Source organism: Heterocephalus glaber, unplaced genomic scaffold, assembly GCF_053883595.1.
Source record: "Heterocephalus glaber isolate CG9 unplaced genomic scaffold, H.glaber_assembly_v1.0 deba00001472, whole genome shotgun sequence".
Classification (NCBI taxonomy): domain Eukaryota; kingdom Metazoa; phylum Chordata; class Mammalia; order Rodentia; family Bathyergidae; genus Heterocephalus; species Heterocephalus glaber.
The window spans coordinates 12,443,291-12,463,767 of record NW_028258315.1 but is presented as its reverse complement, the minus strand read 5'-3'; the positions used below and the strand labels follow the sequence as shown (position 1 = coordinate 12,463,767).

Here is a 20,477-nt window from a genome sequence, read left to right as displayed (position 1 = left end):
CAGGCCTTGTTTTTTTCCTCTTTTTTTTTTTAACACCAAATTTTGCAAAAGTAGTAAAAGAGGAGAGAGAAATCGAGAAGAGAGAGTTGGCTGCCTTTGCTGTGAGATACATTAAACCAATTCTATTCAAAGTCCAGCAATATCAGCATCCCCTGGAACATTGTAAAAAAATGAATTTATATTGGCCCTGAGATTTTTTGAATAGGGCTTCTGTAGGGTTGAAGAACAGAGTTCAGGAACATGAGTTCTAACAAGACTTTCAAGAGATTCTGGTGTGCACTGAGCTTTAGGAAGAACTGGGTGAATAAACTAGAATCACTGCCACTGCAGCCAGTATCACCTCCCTTTCTCTTGAGCCCTTCCTTTATCCCCATTAATTCAGCCTCACTAAGTAATCAGAGGGATGAACAGCTCTCAGGCAGCAGTCTTATCTTGTGCAGAGTCCTTCTTTCTAATTCACAGCTGCACAGTCAATTGCTTATTGATTGATCAGCTGGATTTCACAGAGAAAGGATTTCCTGACGTTGATAATCACCGTTTGGTAAAAGCGATTATGTTAAAACAACAGCCAACTTGCCAGCTCACAGTGTGGGAATTTAAGAAGCTGATGGATTAGGACACTAAGACTATAGGCTTGGAGAGGAATCACCGAATAAGTATAATGTGCATCAACTTGGTGTTGGAGTATGGAGACAGAATTTTAGAGGTGAGTAGGAAGCTTTTAAGAACCTCCCCCTCCAATCCTTTGCAGACTGGTGCATCTCCATAGTTTGTGATGCATCTACTGTAAGTAGGGCATTTATCAAGTGTTAGGAATTATATGCCAGACAAAGAACATCTATCGGCCAGGTATTTGAGGCCAACAATTCTCTTTTTCAAATACTACAAAAAATTATTACCATTAAATGAGACACATTTATTCTTAAAACATATTTCCTTGTGACTATCCATTTCCTCATTAAACCTATGAAGAGCAATGCACAAGTTTACCTGTTTGTATTTTCTTTTTGCAGTCCTGCAGATGGAACCCAGGGCCTTGAAGATCTTAGGCAAACATTCTATTTTTAAATTTAAATTTTATTTTATTGGTACATTTTAGGTATACAATATAATGACATTCATCATTGGAAATTTGCACCTTTACATAATCTCTCTTGGTTCTTATTTATTCCTCCTTCTCCTGCCCTCCCTTCAACCCCTCCATCCCTCCCTATTTACAAAGACTTTGTTTCCATTTTTCCCTTTTCTCATATTAATTCCATTCCCTTCTTTCCTTTCCCCTACCCTTCCCACTTCCCCTTCCCCTTTGCCCCTTTTCTTCCTATTTCACATTACCTATTATACCTTTTAGTCCTTATTTACACTTTCAGTTTCTCACACCAGAGAAACTATTTGGTATTTACACATGTGTCCTATTTATTTCACTTAAGAGTATCACCTCAATGTGCATCCACTTAGCTATAAATGTCTCTAATTTCTCATTTTTTATGGCTGAGTAGTACTCCATTTTATTAAAAAACACCACATTTTCTTTATCCAGTCTCCAGTTGATGGGGATTTGGGCTGTTTCCAAGTTTTGGCTATCACAAACTGTGGTGCTATGAACATGGTGCACATATATCACTGTGGTATGATTCTTTTAATTCTTTGGGGAGGATCCCCAGCAGTGGAATAGCAGGGTCAGATGGGACTTCCAGTCCTAGTTCTTTGAAGTATCTCCATACTGATTTCCACAGTGCCTGCACCAGTCTACACTCCCACCAGCAGGGAAGCAGGGTTCCTCTTTCCCCACAGCCCCGCCAGCACTTGTTATTGGTTGATTTCATGATAGCAGCCATTCTTTCCGGAATGAGGTAGAATCTCAGTGTTTTCATTTGCATCTCTCAAATGACCAGTGCTGTTGAACATTTTTTCATGTATTTATTTGCTATTTCTACTTCTTTGTCTGAGAAATGTCTGTTCATTTCAGATGCCCATTTTTGGATTGGGTCTTTAAATTTGGGAGGTCTGATTTTTTTTAAGTTCTTTATAGACTCTAGAGAGTAGACATTTGTCTGAGGAATAGCAGGTGAAAATTTTTTCCCACATTGTGGGTTGTCTCTTCACACTGCTGGTGGTTTCTCTTGTTGTGCAGAAGCTTTTTAATAAGACATCCCACTTGTTGACTGTTTGTGCTAGTTCACAGGCAACTGAGGTTTTGTTCATAAAATCTTTTCCTACACCAGTGTCTTCAAGAGTTCTACCTAATTTCTGTTCTAGCCGGTTCAGCATTTCGGTTTTAATATTTAGATCTTTAATCCACTTTGATTTTAGTTTAGTGCATGGTGAGAGATATAGGTCAAGTTTCAATCTTCAGCAAGTTGAAACCCAATTTCTCCAGCACCATTTATTAAAGGGGCTATCTTTCCTCCAGTAAAGGTGTTTGGCTCCTTTGTCGAAGATGAGGTGACTGAGTGTGTCTGGAGTTGTTTTTGGATTTTCTAATCTGTTCCACTGGTCCTCAGGTCTGTTTCTTTGCCAGTACCATGGTGTTTTTATCACAGTAGCTTTGTAGTATAGTTTCAAATTGGGGGTTGTGATACCCACTGCCATGTCTCTGTTGCCTCGAAATTGCTTTTGCTATTCTGGGTCTCTTCTTGTTCCAAATGAATTTTTGGATTGTTTTCTCAAGGTCCATGAAGTATCCTGCTGGGATTTCAACTGGGTTTCAATCTCTCTTTTCAGGGTACTATAGTTTTCAGAAAAGAGGTCTTTGATATCTTTTGTTAGGATGATTCCTAGGTATTTCAGTTTTTTGGATGCTATTGTGAAAGGAATTGTTTGTCCAATTTCTCTCTCAGTGAGTCTATCATTCATGTAGAGGAAAGCTATTGATTTTTGTGTGTTGACCTTGTAACCAGCTACTCTACTGAATTTGGTTATTAAGTCTAGAAGACTTTTCATGGCATTCTTGGGGTCTTCTATGTAGAGTATCATGTCATCTGCAAATAATGACAATTTGACTTCTTCATTTCCTATCTTTATTTCTTTTATTTCTTTCTCTCGTCTAATTGTCAGGCAAACATTCTACCACTGAGTTATAGTCCCAGCCCTTTTCAGTTTCTTTGGCTCTTCATCTCCAAAGGCTCCTATGTCTCATCAAACTTATAGTAAAGATAAATTTCTAAGCTTTTCTCTTGTTAATCTGCCTTTCACTATGGGAGCCTCAGCCATGCACCTAATAATGAAGGAGGATAAGATATTGCTTTTGCTCTCCTATGGGACATGTGGGATACGTGGGAGATAATAGACAGACGGACAGACAGACAGACAGAGGCACCTCGGTTCATGAACTTAATTCTTTCCATGATTCTGGTCACAAACTGAATTGGATAAGAAGCAAGTCAAATTCAATGGTTAGGACCAATGTTGACCTTATGGGGAAATTTGATTTGTTCTTGTCCAATTTGGCTTGCGACCAGAATCGTGGAAAGAATTATATTTGTGAACCAAGGTTATACAACATATGTGTGTGTGTGTGTGTGTGTGTGTGTGTGTGTATAGTAGTTTTATGACTATGGTCCTTTATGAATCCCACACCACCAGGATTTCAAATATGCACGCAATATTTGCCTGGTTGAGTGCTCTTGAGTACTGTGCAGCTGAGCAGAACAGCCTGTGACATCACATCAGCCACCTTTTCTGTTTTATCACCATCCATGAGGGTTAGAAATGACAGAGATTTTCACTGAGGCAGGCAGTAATTTTCAGATGTGTATTTAGTTACTTTTCCCGACTGAAACACATACACAAAAGCTATAAAGTATCACGGTAAAGAGAAAGCTGCAAAATATAAGTATTAATTGCTGTGGTTGAAACAGTTATTGCTATCTTACTGGGTTTGGATTTTAGCTGACAAATTCTCTCTCATGTCTATTTAGAAATTCTTAAATGATTAAACAGTCTTACAAGGCAGAAGGTGAAAGGGCACAAGCACGTGCACACACACAGAGTTTCTCAATTAGGAGTGATTCCTGATAGGAAATGGGAAGACTCACTACTGTACCTCAGAAGCAGGCTGCATCCCTTGGGAAAGGGATCAGTCCTAGCACTAAGAGAGCCAGGCTGAGTCATGAGTGAAGCAGGTCAGCTCCAGAGGACCTTTCATCATTCACAATTCATTCAGGAGCCATCACTGAGCACCTAGCATGTGCCAGGAATACCTGGACTGAACAGGCAGAGACCACAGCTTACATCTCCTGGGAGGGGCAAGTATTCAGTCATCAGAAGAGGAGACAGTGAGTGTGGGTGGGGGAAAGTTCTTGGGAAACAGAACAGTGTGATGAACAATGGTGACAATGGTGCCTGGTTTAAGCTGGAGGACACCTGAGCGAGTGACATTTAGATACTGAGGGAGAGGTCAGAGTATCCAGGTGAAAACTGTGAGGTCACATGCCTAGGTCAAGGGCTGGGAAAGACAAAGCACAGAGAAGGTGGTGTGTCTGCAGCACCTAGCCAGGGGGTGGGTCACACAGTGCCTTGCAGCCACACCTAGAATCCTGGACCTGATAAGTCTGCAAGTTACCCAAGCGTCATAGAGAGGGAACCTATACGATGAGGCTTTTCCAGTCGTACTATCACCATGGATACATGCCTGAGACTTGATCACAGGTCTCCAAGTGGATGCAGGAGGATAAAAGGAGGCTATTTTGGTGGACCAGTCAAGAAGTTTTAGTGGTTGTCTTGCGAAATACTCACTGGAACTACAGAAAATTGAACACAACTTAAAATCAAAAGGACATAGAGAATGACTGAATGTAGTATGTGGTATGCAGGGAAGTGTTAAGAATCAGTATCCATTTACCTCAGTAAGGGTGGATGGAAGGCTTTTTATGAAGGCAGGAAACACAGAGGGTTCAGGGTGAAGGAAACAGATGGTGACTTTGGTTTTGGCCATATAGAATTTGAGGTTCTTGCAAGACAAGTGGAGATATCAGATATGAATCTAGTGCTCAGAAGAGAATGTGAAAGGACATGTAATCATGGGGTTTGTCAGCTGATAGATCATCCCTATTATGGTTTAAACATGATGTTTCTCCCAAAGACTCATGAAATGAGGGGTTGAGTCCCAAAGCAACTGTCTTCAGAAGTGGGACCCAGACCCAGCTGATTGGGTCATGAGAGCGCTAACCCATTGAGTTTAATCCATGGATGAGATTAATCCATTGATGAGTTCACAGCTGAATGGGCTGTTAGGAGGTGGGGCCCAGTAGGAGGAAGCAGGTATGACTTCAAAGGATACATTTTGTCCCAGGTCCCTCTTCTCTTCTCTCCTTAGCTCCTCTCTCCCTAGCTTCTCTCTCTCTTCTCTCCTCTCCTCTCTCTCTCTCCCTCTCTCCTTCCTGGTTGCCATGAAGTGAGCAGTCTTCCTCTGCCACACCCTTCCACCATGATATTTCCGCCTTGGAGCCAGGTGACTATGGACTGAATCCCCTAAAACTCTGAGCAGAAACAGAGATTCTTCCTCTTTTAAGTTGTGTTTGTCAGGTATTTTGTCCCAGCAATGACAAGCTGACTAATATAATCTATAAAGTCAGGTGTGTATTGAAAGTCTTCCAGAGAAGAAGGGGCCAGGACCAAGCCCACCTGGACTCTTAACAGGTGGAGATGAGGTGAACTGGAGGAGAGGTCAGGAGAGAGGACAGGGAAGAGAATGCAGTGAGACAGAAGCCAGGAGGAGAGGGCACAGAACAGGAGAGGAACTGGCCAAGTGGGCAACATCTTGGGGATTTAACTGAGAGGAAAACTTTGAAGTAGCAACATGGAGGGTGTGGAGCCTTAACGGGGCAGCTTCAGTAAAGGAGTGGGTGACTTGAGAAGCTCTCCTGTGAGAGAGACAGCTGTGGTAGCTGGAGGTGAATACAAGGTCAAAGGGGGATTTTCTCAGATGGGAGAAGCTGCATGTTTCCCTGGGGAGTGGAAAGATTTAGTCATAAATGAAAACTGCGATCCAGAAGAGAGAGGAGATGGTGTGGGATTCGGGATAGGTGAATGATCAGGCAGAGACTGTTCTTTAAAGGGTCGAGGGGTGCTGGTTTGTAATGGGAGGATTGATACAGAGAGCAGGTAGATTAGACAGTGGGAAGCTGGGGAACTGCTGCCTGTCGCTGCTGTGCTCTGTGTTAGGTTTAAGGTAAAATCACGCAGGGAGGATAGGAGGAGGGGCTGAGAACAGGGTAGGAGGGAGGGAGGGAGTGAGCACCGGTCCTGAACCCTTGAGAAGCAGAGGGTGGCTAGCACAGCAGCAAGTCCACTGAGTGTGCCGTGGTGGAGAGGGAAGCTGGCTATTCACCCCTGGTTCCCACCTGGACAGTCAGCCAGGGCGGGGCCATCTTCAGCATAAACTCAGTTTCCTCGTCAAAGGGTTCTGTAAGACTCCAAAGTACAGTAACTTCCTCTTGCTAACAAAAAAAAAGAAAGTAAAATCTTGGAATATTACAAATAACTCATTTTTGAGTGTAAAAAATAAATTTATCCCCCATGGGTTATTTTGGAGTGCAGTCTCTTTTATGCGGTGAGTGGTGCCCTGGGCACAAGGGGTGGATGGAGAAGTAGAAGACAGAGGGAGGCCCAGGCACAGATTAATTTGCAGAATATGGGTAATATTTTTTCAGAAATAAATCCATCTTTAATAAGTCCAACACTTCCCATTTTACAGAGAAAACACAGAAAGAAATTTTGGAGGCTGTTTGGAGATTTAGAACCGATGTTCCTTAGTGCGAATACCAACAGAGCCCCTGACCCCAGGCTGCGATTATGGGAGCTGCAAAGAGTTAACTTGGTTTCAGAAGGAAGGTACAAGCCCAAGTCGTCAAAATGTGCATGGACAGGAAACCCAGTATCCAATCATTTCCCTTCTACTTTATTGCAGTTTATAATAACAGAGAACCTAAGTCTTTTCTTTTTTAAAAAAGATTAATTCTTTCCTCTGCACTTCAACTTTTCCTGTTTTGGGCTGGGAGTGCAGCTCAGTGGTAGGGTGTGTGCTTAGCATGAGCAAGGCCTTGGCTTCAGTCGCCAGCACTCCAGGAAACAAAAGCAAGAAACAACTTCCGCCATCCTATCTTTTTACACCAACTCTGTTCCTATTGCGCACAGATGCAATAAAATCCTTTATGCTATGACAGCCTGGAGAAGCCACAAGCCTCTTCAAAGTCCTCAGAGTGCAGATACTATTTTATCTTCCCCAGCATCTCTATACACAAGGACTTTCCCTAAAAATAATGCTTGCAAAACCTACACTTAATAAATAATACACACATCTTCAAAACCAGAATGGTTCAAAACTATGTAGAAAACTAAGACCACTGGAGTTTCTTTACGTGCTTCCGTTCCTTCAGCATTGTCAAATCCTCTGTCTACGTGCTTCTTCTTTTCCCTGCAGTGTTCAATGGCATCTCTTAAAAATGTCCTGAGCCTCTCAAATTTAATTACTGATATTAATCTGCACCCACACTGTCAATGAGATTTTATCTGCTTCCCCAGAACATTTCCCTGAGTTTAAAGAGTAAAAAAAAAAGACACTTGGCCAAGCTTTGCCTCCTAAAGCTTTGTTTCTAAGGGCTTTTCAGCTATTTCTAATTAGCCTGTGTATCTGAAGGCTCTGAAGCACTCATTTAATTTCTAACAGAAGAGAAATTTCTTTTTTACCTTTAGAGGGTCTTGTAGATGTGCCCATCACTTGTTTGGCTCCTAGGATACCAGAATTAATACTAAAGAGGGGGAAAGAAATGGTTCCATTTATTTCCTTTACTTATCAGCTTGATTTCTATCCAGGACAGCATGTTGGCAAAAGAAGAAAAAAGAAAGAAAGAATGTGGGCTGGAAAGATTCTCATTTTAACCTCCGCAGGCTGCCTGAATATACTGGCTGTGGAGTAGGATTAAAAGCTCACAAGTTAACATCCTCGGTGGGGACAAGATGTAAACAAAAACAGGCAGCACAGAGGAGAAGAGAGTCATTCCCAGTTGTGATTCTTTCAGAGCTCTGCCATTGGAAGGGGCACAGTCGGAGGAAATGCCACACAGACCAAGGGAGAGCTGCCTTCCACCTTTTGGGTGTCAGAAAGCCTGACTGTTTTATCCACTTGCTTTCCCACACTTACATGATTTAACACATAGAACATGAAATGGGATAAGCCGGTGGATCAAAATCCAACCCCTCCTTTTGAAAGGTTACCCAGTCAGCTGTGTAAGTCTTTCTTCAACAGAAAACTTCACAGCGATCCACCTGAGCTGTTAAAATACAGTCTCAATTGCACTTCCACATGGAGATCAATGTCATATGCCGTCCTTCATTCACTTCCATCTTCGGGTAAACTTCCGGTTATGGGCAGGTTTATTTTTTTAGTCGGCCTGCTCCCGTACAGGAGTGCCGCAGTGGCGTCGAAGGGTTCTGGAAATCCCACAATGCTTTTTGTTGTGGTGGTTAAAACAGACTCTCATACCTAGAATGTAACTGACAAAACCCAGGAAGGAAGAAACAAAGCCTGTTTCGCTTGCCTCCCGTGACCCAAAACCTCGTATGACAGTGACCCAGAGAGAGGTCTAGGGATGGAGGAGAAGATGGCCACTGACTCGCAATCAAAGTCATTCACACTGCAAGATCCTATGCTCTGCTTTTTAGTGCTTGTAAATTAATATTCCATCAACACTACCACTTCCTCAACTGGGCTTCCTCTTTTCAGAGTGATATTGCAAAGAGGGAATGTATTCGTGTGACCAAATGTTTGAGCCATGCGTAGGCAACTTAGTGAGACCCTGTGTGGAAATAAAAATAAGTAAGTAAAAGGGTAGAGGACCCAGGTTCAGTCCTCAATACTGGAAAAAAAACCCCAAAACAACCCTGCCAAAACAAAATCCCAGAAACTATGTGGCTTAAACAATATGAACTTATTTCTCAGTCTGGAAGGCGGAGACTTGAAGACCAGGTAGGTTCATTCTGAGAGTTCTTTGGCTGGATTGCAGACGGCTGCCATCTTGCTTTGTGCCCACATCACCTCCTCTTTGTACAGAATGTGACAGAATGCAAAGTCTGTCTCTGCTTACAAGGACAGCAATCCTATCAGCTCAGGGCCATCTTTATTACTTCCTTAGAGGCCCCATGTTCAAATACAGACACATTAAGGATAGAAAAGGCTTCAACATATGTATGGGGGTTGGGGGGAGCAAACTTTCAGTCTATAACAGAGAGAAAGAAGGGGAGAATACTGAATATAAATAACTGTTGCATCTTTTTTCTTCAGAGCATTGTACTACTGCAAACAATGTTCACATAATTTTATACTCAGTCAAAACTGTGTGATATATTTATGTCAACACATATACATTTCCATTTTATGCTTCCAACTCTGTCATCTCAGCCTCTTTCCTGGGCACCTCTGCTCTCTCCTGCTCCTTCTCTCATAGTACTTTAAGCTACACCCCAGTCCCTACATTACCATTGTTAAAAAATGGTAGTAGTATGGGGAAAGTATGACACAGGTAAAACTTCTTTTTATGTTTTGGTAGTAAGGGCCTTTGTACTGAGCTACATCCCCGACCCTTTTTTAACTTTTCGTTTTGAGACAGGATCTCGCTACAAGTCCCTAAGCTGCCTAGGCTGGGATAGAACTCACCATCCTCCTGGCTCAGCCTCTCAGAGGGCTGGGATTATAGATGTGTACTGCCATGCCTGGCTAAATCATTTTCATTTCCAAATGGAAAATTTGTTTAGTAATTTTACTATAAAATAAAAATCATGCGTCCTGCTGAATCAATGCTTCTTTGACATCAGATTCTGTCCAGGAACCAAGTTCATCTTAACTTCCATTTCTAGACCTTGGTTCATGCTTAGTATTTTATCTTTTCTGAACAGAAATGCCACGCATACAAAATATATCCATAGAAAAACTAGGCTAAGGCCCAATAGAGATGATACAGACTGGAACACATATTAGTCATGGCCCAGAAGGAGTTCATCTGAGACATGGATGCTCCTGTGGTCAGTCTCTGGAATGCCTCATTCGTACTAAGGGCAGAGAGTACAGCTGCCGACTAAATCTGCCTGGAGTGTATAACATGACTGCTCCTAGCCTGTCAGGGCTGAGGGCAGCGTGCTGGCTGGAAAGGAAACAACTGTGATAAGGAGAATGGTGACGGCGTAAAACAAATGACAATTCTTGCAGAATATTGGCCTAACTCTCGATTTATGGACCTGTGTACATTTAGCATTCTTTCGGCTAAATACAGCTAAACTCTAACATAGTTTTAAGTTGTTGAAACTACATGGCTGTGTCAGAAGATGCCCTTTCTTTCTTTATACCTTATATTAATGCAATAAAAAGTAAGCTCATTAAAAATTTGGAGCTTTTGATTTCTGGCTTTCTCATAGGACATAAAACCTAGCAGCAGTTTTGAATGTTGCAATGCTAGTTCCTAAATAACAAAGTAGACACACACTGCCCAGTATCACTGAATACTTTGTCAACCATATAAATACAAGCCACTTTCAGATTGATCCTAAGGAGCTAATTAACCATATATATATATATATATATATATATATATATATATATATATATATGGTTATATATAATTACACACACACACACACACACACACACACACACACACACACAAGATCATGGCTAAATTACTTCAGGCCGGTGCGTCTATTTGAAAGATCATTTAACAAGATATTCCACAACCTTCTCTAGATCCATATTTCCCATTCTAAGGGCTTTTAAAATAAGGAAATGCTACCTCCTTGCCTAAATCCCTCAGGGTAGCTCACTTTGTTCCCAATGAAGGTGAAAAGTAGTGTTCATCTGAGTGCAGTAGCAAAGCATCTCTTCTGGCATCCACCTGGTCCTTCACAGATAGTTCCTTTGGTCATTGCTCTATCAGGGGCTTCTGAAATTCTTGGCATAGCCTTTTCCTATGCTTCCTTGGCCTCTTGACGTTCTCTTGTGGTTCTCACCAGTTAGCCTGGAAGAGCAGGGCGAAGTCTGCCTTGTTCACCTCTTTATTTCCTGTATCTAGCACAAGCCCTAGTATAGAAGCTCCTTGACTATTAATCATGTTATGTCTGGATAAGCCTACTGTGTTAGTCATCATCTTGTCACTATGGCAAATACTTAACACAAACAGCTTAAAGAAGGAGACATTAATTTTAGCTCATGGTTTCAGAGGTTTCAGTCCATGGCAAGCTGTCACGGGAATGAGATGAGGCAGAACATCATGGTTGAAGGGTATGGTGGAAGAAAAATGCTCACTTCATGGCAGGTAGGAAGCAGAGAGCAGGGGAACAGTTCGAGAAAGGGGCTGGGGACTAGATATAGTCCTCAATGTCACACCCCATGATCTATCACTTTCAACTAGGCCTCACCTCCTAAGTTTCTATCACCTCCCAATAATGTCATCAAATTATGATCTCGTCAATGGATTAATCCACTGACGAAGTGACAGCTTTTATGAGCCAACCTTCTGAATACCCCATGTTTGAACACATGAGACTTAAGGGAGGCATTTTAGACATAAAGCATACTGCCTATTATGAGCTAAAAATATCATGAGTCAAAAATACATTTCATACATCCTAGCTAGGACTGGACATCCTAGCACAGTGCCCTGAGATTCAGTTGTTTTCCCTGGTGATCTCAGAGCTGCAGTTGCTGTCACTGCCCAGCATCATACGAGATAGGATTGGACCACATGTCACTAGCCTAGCAAAAGATCTAAATTCAAAATACATAGTACAATTGCTGCTAAATGCTTTCATGCCACTGTAAAGTTGAAAACCATAAACTATCAAGTCAAGAACCATCTGCAAACAGCAACTATTTAATACATAGTTTGTTAAAAGTACAAAAAATATGCAAAAGAATGAAAAGATAACCAAACTATTTTCTCCTCCTTACTTCATTAAATAACAAACTCGATGAATTACAGCTGCAGTATTCGAGGCTCAATGACGGCTGACCCAAACGCCATGTGCGTCCAGCACAGCTGTCTCAGGTACCTACGTCACTACAAAGGATTCTTAGAAGAGATGAAAATGGACAACCTTAAGAGAAGTCGGCATTGCAATGCTGTGCCCTTCTACTGTGTACTGGCTTTGACACTTCACCCTATCTAACAGCCCGCAGGGGACAATTTCTGATTTTAAGTGACACTTTCTATTCATCACTAGGAATTTATTATTTCCCAGTGAGCAATGCCTAAGTGGTGTTTCTTAGCAGCGGGGCCCGTGGGTGCATTTTCCTCCGCCCTCCTCTCATGAGGCTGTTCCAATGTCAGTCTTAGCCACCAGTGACAAAGCTGGCTCATGGTCTATTGAACCATTCAGGAACAGTGGCAGGAACTGTGGATATGCAGACAAGGATGGGAACAAGATGGCCCACCCCGGTGCCCCGACGTGGGAAACCTAGTTTTCTATTACCCATGTAGTGCTAACCCTGTCGTATGACCACTGGCGGTCAGCTCATGTCACAGCCATTGGTTTCTCCACTTAATAAAAGATTTGGATGAGATGACTTTGAAGGTCTCCTCAAGTTCTTAAACCTTATGATTCTACTTTAAAAAATGGTAGTACGTTGAGTAAGTCTGAGTAAGTCTTTGTTTCTTTAGGAAACAAATGGACACATTTCTGGTCACACACTTAGACTCAAGAAAGCCTGCCCTGAACCTGGTGTCTGTGAGGGTGTCCCTGAAGTTCTGCCCCGCCAAAGGTGAGGTGACCAAGCCCAGAGTGGGCCCACCTGGAGGTCCCTCCCTTAAACCACATTCTGGGTGCTCAGAACCCCTGGATTCCGTGCAAAGATGGCCAAGAGCTTCCAGAGGACAGAGCCTGAGCAGGAGTGCTGGTGGGGGCCGGGGGTGGTTGTTCGCCTGTACCCTAGAGGCTCCTGTGGTGGGAGATGGGGAAAAGACTAAATCCAGACGTTCAGGGTAGGGGGACTACATTCATCTTCTGGTTAGTGGGGGACCTACAGGAGCTCCTTCTGTTTCCAGTGACACAGAAAGGGAAGAAGATAGGAGAGGGAAAGCAGCCTCTTCCTATCTACTCTTGGGGAATCTAAAATAACTTGTTTTACTTTCTGCGCATCTGAGGTTTTGTATGAACCACTGCAAAGTATAATCGCAAAGTATAATCAGTGCCCTCTTTCTTCAAGAGTCGTTAGGCTCAGAGGATATAGCACTGACTAACATGATGCCCTGTTCTTGAGAGGAAATATTGTATTGTGTATTGCATGGTATTCCCTGTTTTCCTGCAGATGAGAGTTGTTTAAATGGTAAAGTTGATTTTAGAAGGGCTCTTTTCAGGATGACCATGGAGACAACCAAAAAGATGAGAATCAAAGATGGGCAAAGAGAAAGAGAAAAAAAAATGTTTTGTATAGAAACCGTGGTCAAAGATCTGTGCTTACAGGGCTTTGGAGAGCTAAGTCTTTGGAAGGAATTCTTCTAGATCTAAAAAAGGAAACTTCTTTAATCAGTACTAGACAAAAGAAAGTGCCTAAAACATAATATCTTCTCAATAAAGATGTGGCAAAAAATTATATGGATCAATATATACACACTGGAAGGATAGAAGCACGTGGGTACAGGTATTTGTAAAAGGGGTCAGAAGGTACACGGAGAATCAAGTTTCTCCTAGGTGGCAAAATAAAGACCCAACTCCTTTAGGGGTGAAACGGAGAAACCAGCATCACAATTCTGATTCCTGTTTGTTTGTTTTTTATTTGATTGGTGGGACTTTTGGTGTTGTTTCGTTTGGCTGTCAAGAATAGAATCTCTTTACAAATTATGTTTTCTTATCACTTTTAGCTGGTGGGTGTATACAAATTCTATTTAAGAAAAAAACATTAATCTTCCACTCACAGCAAACTTGCCAAGCTACATATTAATTCTAAGTCTGCCTATAGATTATTTTTTACTCTCTGTGAAGACATGTCTTGCTTATCTGAGAAGAACCTTCAGAATTATGTGAAATAGAGATGGTAAGAATGAATACTCTTTCCATTGACATAAGAGAAAATTTCTAATATTTCACCATTCAATGTGACACTTTTTGGAAGTCCTCTTAATCAGATTAAAATGTCTGCTTTCATTTGTAATTTCCCATGACTTTTTTTCTTTCTTTAAGATCATGAGTGGATGTTTAATTTCATCAAATGTGTTTTTTCTTCTTTTGGACTAATTATATGATTTTCTCATTCATGTAGTCTTATGGTAAATTAATTAATTTTTTAAATGTGAGTCCATCTACCATTCGAAAAGTCCCATTTGGACATGATGCCCTTCTCCTAGTTGTTGAATTTGGTTTCATGATATTTAATCTATGTTATAAGTAAAACTGCTCAACAAACTTTTCTTTCTCATACTGGCTATTCTAGTATCATGATTATAACATAACCATTCTCTCACTTTATATTTTCTGGGATAATTTGTAGTTTTTCCTTAATGATTTGAGTAGAATGTGGCTTAACAACCACCCTACACCACTTCTTTTTTATTTAAGGATGATTTTAAATTATTATAAGTAATTTTTAAAATCTAGAATAAAGAAATAAGCCTGAAAACTCAGTAATAGGGAAAAATGGCAAAAAAAGATTTGATCAAAGACATGCAATGGCAAATAAATACATGACAAAAACTTCATTAATCACTTAGAGAGATACAAAGTTAAACCACAAGAAGATAATACTCATACCACTAGAATGTCTAAAATTAAAAAATGGATAATACCAAGTGTTGACAGGCTGCAGAGAAACTGAAATCAAATCATATTATTTATAGGAACACAAAATGATACTAGCACTTTTGAAAACAGCCATCAATTTCTTATAAAGTTGAATATATCCTACCACAACCCAGCAATCTTATTTTCCATTACTTACCCAGGTGAAATGAAAACATATTTGCACACAATGGTGCCAAACTACAAAAACAGAAAAGTCTTTCAGTAGTCAAAGGGGTAAACCATGGTATATCCACACAATGGAATATTATGCAGCAAGAAAAAGGAATAAGGTACAGATGCATACCATTACAAGAATGAATCTGAAATGTATTCTCAAAAAGCTGCCTACTATGTGATTCTATTTATATCACATTCAAGAACAAATGAAATTATAGAGGGCAGAAAACAGGTCAATAGTTACAGGGGCCTGGGGTGAGAGGATGAGCAGTTTACAGAAGAGCCTGAGCCAATTTTGCAGGCAATAAAACTGCTATATATCTTGGTTGTGGTGGGGGTTTCATTTTGTGTATGTCTGTTAAACTCACAGAACTGTACATGACAATGGATGATGCTGGGGTTGGACCTAGAATGACCCCCAAAGATTCATGTGTTCAGGGTTGGGCATGTGGAAGGTGATGGGGTCTGGGGCGCTACGCTCATCACTGGATTAACCCATTGGTGAGTCCACAGTGAAGCTGCTGTTAGGAGGCAGAGCCTGGCTGGAGGTGGTGGCTGGGCACATGACCCGGAGGGCAGGTCCCCCTCCCAGGTTCCTCCCCTCTCTGCTTCCTGGCTGCCATGATGCGAGCAGCTTCCTCCACTCAGACCCCTCCCCTCTGCCACTTCTCCTTGGATCCAGCTGACCACAGACTATAACCACGAGCCAACAAAACCTCTTAAGTTACGGGTGTCGGGTATTTTGTCCCAGAGACAAGACAGTGACTAAGACAAATGAATTTTACTGTATGTAAATCACACCTCAATTTTAAAATGTTTTAGAAAAGGAAGGTTTTTAAACTAATGACAACTGCATACCGATTACAGTTTATTCAAATTTTATAGTTGTACCAGTGCTTATCTTGGCAATTTACATTATTTTCTAGGAAATTGTCTTTTTAACCTAGTGTTTCAAATTTTGACATAATATTATTCTTGGTTTTTCTTAAGGAGGGGAAAAGGGTTTGAAGGGAGGGGAAGAGATTGGGAAACAAAAGCAGAGCCAAGATATATTATATACAGGTACAAACTCCCTATGATGAATGTGATCATTACGTATATCTAAAATGTACCAAAAAAATTATTTAAGAACTATACTCTATAGTGATGTTCTTTTCACTTCATGTAGTTTCAAAATTTGTGTCTTCTTTATTTTTAGGTAATTTGGCTGTTTAAAAAAATCTATCTAAAAGTCCTTTCAAATAACTATTTTTAGGTTTTATGAGCTTAGTTTTTCATTCTTTTCTGATTTATTAACTTTGGCTTCTTTCAATCTTCGTTTGTAAGGTATGTATTGAAGGTTATAAATTTTCCTCTACGTACAAGATATGCTATAGCTCACATGAATTTGAGATGGAATATGTGGATTTTCTTTATTCTCCCTTCTCTCTCCTCACTGGTTTAAGTTATACTTCTATACAAGCTATATTGTACTTCTGTCCTTTCAGTGGTAGCCTGACATGTTTAATAATGCTTATGAAGAAAGCTCAAAATGTATTCTTATTTCCTCTCTCCCCCAGAATAATAGTTAGCTTAGAGCTTCTTTACACAAATCACTCCCTCCTGTTTTATGTATACTAGTTCTGCCTTTTTGAAAAACAATCCTCAAATTGCTCATTATAATTACACCTGCTATTTCTAAACAATGAACATGCATTTGGATTTATAAAATGTTACCAGTGTCTTTATTCATTACTGTTTCCACGTTCTCCTCCTCCAGTATGACTTCTAGCTTTTCCCTGAACTATCTTCTTTCACATTTCTTTCAAGGAATACCTCTCTGGTACTCTTTTAGAATTTTATGCATATTGTTTACACACATTTTAATCTCATCTGAATGCTGGTTTTCCTGGTCACAAAACTCCTGGCTAACAGTATTTCCCCTTCAGCACACTGAAGATATAATACCCTCCATGGTTAGCTATCTCCAATGTGCTGACTTGGAGCAAAATGATGCCCACAAGAGCCTTGGTTGATGCAATAGAGGAGAAGGAAAAAACTGAGAGAGAAGCAGACACTCAAAGGTGTAGAAGAAGAGGGATGAAGGTGTCACGATAACCAGAAACAGGAGGTGGCACAGCATGGCCCTGGTCAGAGAGAAAGGACCAGAGAGTCTATTCCTAAACCTGTCTGGCTGTCTTGGCCACTCACTGTTCTTTCCTGTTAAGTATGAAGGCCTCTTCTTGCTTCAAAAAAATTGTGCCAGGAACGATACCTTTGTGAATTGTTAAACTAGGAGAGAAACCAGCAGTGATGAGAGGGACATCATCTGTAATCGTATTCCTATGTTCCTGTTATGAAGCCCACTGCTATGGCCTTTAAAGAGGAAAGCCGTACTTTCCTTAGGGTTCATATTTAAATAAGCTTTTAGAAACATCATAAAATACTTTCAGGAGCAGTGGTTGGGGAGGGCATTGTACAAAGAAGGATATTTTGCTAACAGGAAGGGTAAATATTGGGTCTATCATTTCTGCTGGTACTATACTGGAATGGAACTAAAGATATGCTTAATAAAATTGGACATGAATCTGAATCTGTTGCTATAAAACTAAAGAATATTAGGTCATCTGGTGGGAGTCTCAGAGACCATCTATTCTGAGTGCTTCACTTCATGCAGGAGGAAACCAAACTCCAGGGGAGTTCATCCATACATCTACAAGTAGAACCAATTCAGGAAGTACAATGGGGTTATGCAAAGGATCTTAAATACTGGCAGAGCTCCACTCGTAGTCATTTCTGCTTTAACCCACTGCTTTATATAGCAACTTTTTGAGTAGGTAACAAGAGTGGCACTCCTAGGGCTTTTGCACCCAGCGTTTTAAGTGCTCTACACTACTCCCTGCTCATATGAATAACGCATTGTTATTCAACACATTCTGATTTACTGTTGATGTAACAAATTGTCTGTACTCTAAGTGCCTGCTGCTGTATTTTCCTACAAATATTCTCATTTTTAGCTCAGCCTGAAGATTCCTTTGGTTTACTATTAGACATAGAGGCAAACCATGGAAACCTTTTTCTCTTTTACAAAAAGTACTAACTAAGGATGATATAAAATACTGGTGGGGAAAGTTCTCCCATTACAGTACGATTTAATCCCTGACACCTATTTGCTTTCTTTTCCACAGGGTATTAGATTCATTCCCGAGAGAATTACTTCTGCATGGCAGATACAGGTAGTACAAGGTAACCAAAATCCAGCTTTATCTCATTTTGTTCACTGAGCATTTGAATTATTAGTTCTCAGAAGGCCAAGACTCTGCAGAAAGAAACCACGTGCACCATTGGTTTGGTTAGTAAATGGACTAAATCAATGCAAGTCTTCTCATTTTGACTTTGTACACACTCCATTGCCAATGAAATCAGCTGAGTAAAAATTTTGATGGGGTCAATCTGCCAGCTGGTTGTATTCGTGGCTTACTGAGTTTCCAGCCTCATTATAGATGTCTCTGCCCCACACTTCCTACAAAACCCCAAACTGCAGCACCCGAAAGAACTTTTTCAAAGTTCCCTTAAAGAAACACATTCAAATCTTCTAAATCAGGAGGGATGCTTGTGTGGGGTGGGTGGGTCAAGGAGACAGCATCGAGGGTCACGACAGAGCTGGAAACAGGGCTATTTTAAGTGGAAGATTGCTACATAGACATTTCTTACAGAAAGCTGGTGCAGCTGAGTTACTCAGTCCTCTAACACGCAGACCTTGTTCCTGGCTAGAGAAACAATGGCACCAAGGAACACTTGTTAAGTGGCTTTTTTTTGTACTTGTGAGAAGAATGGCTGGCCACTGTCAGAACGCGAGGCAGGTTAGATGTAATGCAATCCTTAGATGGTCCAGTCTAATACACATTTTAAAGATGAACTGATAGGGCTCAGAGAGGTGTGCTCACTTGTCTCTGGCCATACAGCTGTTATACAGCTAGACCAGTGGTGATCTTGTGAAGAGATCACATTGCTACTCTTAGCATCCAACTAAAAAAAGAAAGAGTGAGTCACTGCCTGTCCTGATTTGGGGACATCAGGCAACTTTCTCAAGGTCTCATGAGAGTCCCATAATTACAGCACAAGCAGGTACTGGGAATTGTCCTGTCAAAGTCCCTGGAGGTTGTTTCTGAAACTTACTGCTGGAGGCAGCGGTGGTTTGCCAAGTATTCTTTGGCCCGAAATCCTTCTGCCGTATATCTGTGTCTCCCACAGTGAGAGGAGTGAAAAATTAATGAGGAGCTCAGAGAAGCTCATTTTCAAGGATATGGAGATTGGAGGGCAACGAAAATGGAAACTGAAGGGAAAGGTTTTAAGCTATCAGCCTCGAGCTCTGGCAAATCACATAAATGGGGTATAAATGTAAATATACCCACATGAAAATGCAACAGCACCAAAGAGCTATTTAGGGAGGGACTGGATCTGAATTGTAAACACCCAGGGCAGAATTTAGCATTTATGGGTACCCATCCTTCTCCATGATGCCCAATCTTCCAGCCACTGGATATATGCAGTGTGGCCTAGGTCTCCTTGAGTTTTTCTTTTTTTTCATGAGGAAGAACCTGAAGTTTGATACAAATGACCAGACCAAAATGGACACAAGTCACTTCTGAATAGGCTTGAAATGTGGGACTTTATCTGCACCTGAATGTCCTTCAGCCTCTGACCTTCACCTGTTCTTTGTCTCAAGCACGTCATTGCCAAGAGACAGCTCTGTAGCTAGCAGGCAGGTGCTCCTGGCTCAGGAGCTACTTTTCTAAAATGACATCTCAGGGAAGGGTTACTGGTGCTCTAGAGCTGGGGAACCCAGGAGAATGTGCTGAGCACAAGAATAATTCATGCCCCAACCTTCTTTGGCTTATCAAAAAATATATGCAGGCCCAATAATGAATTGTCAACAGACCACAGCTCCAAGTGACCTGAGAATATATATATATATTTTTTGGTACTGGGGATCGAACTCGGGTCCTTGCGCTTGTTCAGGAGGCAGCAAAACCACTGAGCTAAATCCCCAGCCCCATGACCTGAGAATATTTTTAAGCCAATTGCTCAGAAATCTCCAGAAGATGCCTAAGTACAAGAGAAACTTGGTCACCTTTTGAGAGAAATGAGCTCTTATCTCATTTACAGATGTTATGGAGTGAACTATATTCCACCAAAATTCACACGATGGTGTCCTAATCCCCAGCATCTTAGAATGTGACCTGGCTCGGAAATAGGGTTGTTGAAGATGTCGCTAGGTGGATTAGGGTGAGGTCATGTTGGAACAATTAGACCCTGACACAGTATGAGCAGTTTCTGTAGAAAAAGAGGAATCTGCAACAGAAGTGTACACAGGGAAAGTGCTGTGTGAGGATGAAGGCAGAGACCACAGCAATGCATCAAAAAGCCAAGAAACGATAAAGCTTGTCGGCAACCACCAAAAGCCAGGGGAGGGCCATGGAACAGAGATTCTCCCTCACAGCCTAGTAGGAAGCAGCCTTAGAAACCCAAGACACTGCCTCTTGGGGTTCGGACTG

The 20,477-nt window shown here is 41.2% G+C and overlaps 1 protein-coding gene and 1 long non-coding RNA gene across 12 annotated transcripts in view; both read right to left on the bottom strand.

Moving 5' to 3' along the window:
* Phactr1 (phosphatase and actin regulator 1) overlaps positions 1-20,477 on the bottom strand; it is a 512,176-nt gene that overhangs the window by 158,786 nt on the left and 332,913 nt on the right. The gene's annotated exons all lie outside the window — the stretch shown is intronic.
* The window catches only part of LOC147826195 (uncharacterized), a 44,246-nt gene continuing 23,775 nt past the window's right edge, over positions 7-20,477 (bottom strand). Inside the window, exon 2 of the long non-coding RNA XR_015439100.1 lies at positions 7-20,477. This exon is cut by the window's right edge and continues 13,538 nt beyond it. This is a non-coding gene — a long non-coding RNA (uncharacterized LOC147826195).